Source organism: Galendromus occidentalis, unplaced genomic scaffold (assembly GCF_000255335.2).
Source record: "Galendromus occidentalis unplaced genomic scaffold, Mocc_1.1 scf7180000075967, whole genome shotgun sequence".
In the NCBI taxonomy this organism is placed as follows: domain Eukaryota; kingdom Metazoa; phylum Arthropoda; class Arachnida; order Mesostigmata; family Phytoseiidae; genus Galendromus; species Galendromus occidentalis.
The window spans coordinates 1-1,052 of record NW_003803957.1 but is presented as its reverse complement, the minus strand read 5'-3'; positions in this window follow the sequence as shown (position 1 = coordinate 1,052).

Here is a 1,052-nt window from a genome sequence, read left to right as displayed (position 1 = left end):
TCCAGACGCCGTGCGCTCAGGATCGTTTCCTGTACAAGGGAGGGCCCCACGACCTGACGGCACAAGTCATGGTCCTAGTCCGTCGGACGTATGCCGGGACGCTCGGACTGCTGCGGCCCGGCCAACCCGCCCGGACTACGTGGAGGTCCGCGACCGAGTCTTCGCCCGGTTCGGGCTCGAGCTGCCGGAGACCTCCGAGTCCGAGAGCCCGAACAGCTGGAGGACAGCGAGACCGAAAGCGAGGGTCAGGCCGAGCGAGTCCGGCGACAAACAGCCGAGCACACGCCCTGGGACCTCGAGATTCACGACCGGCGAGTCGCTCGGGGAGAGGAGATCCGCAAGGAGAGAGCCGCCCGGCGGCAAACTCGTCGGGACGAGCGCACTGCGCGTTTTTACGCTCGGCGTTTCGGGCCCCCCAGCTGGGCCGAACTTCCCTGAGACGGCCTATTTCCTGTTAAAGATCACAATAAATTTTCGTCCTTATGATTATTTTGGTGAATTTTCCTTTCCGAGGAGTGTTTGATTTCTCTCAGCGTTCCGGGTGAGATTGTGCCTGAGACCGTGGTTGATTTATTCGGGTTTGAATGTACCCGGAGCTATGGGGTATAGCTTCTTGATAGCTCTAGTTAGGAGTTGTCCTCTGGCCGTGCGAAGTGTGCATGTTCTTGCATTTTCTGCAGGGACGGAGTCAGGGAAGGACGCCACTCTGCAGAGGGGCCACATCGCTCTGTTGTGGTTGGTGTCTTCCAGCAGGCAAATATCTCCAACCTTCAAGGGCCGAGCCTCCGACGGTAGTCTGTTGTGGGCTGTTCGGAGCTGAAGTAGATATTCCTTTTGGTACCTTTTCCAGTATGCATTCAGGATCTTCTGCCGATATAGCCATCTTTTCGAGAAAACAATTTTGCCGGCATCCGCTGGGTTGATCGGTTTGATGGAGTGTTGCGGGAATATAGTGTCTCCTGAATGTCCGTAAATGAGGTTAGCTGGGCTGAGCGCTTCCCTAGAGTCCGTGCCCGAGGCCACTGTTGTAACTGGTCGTCGATTGATCATGG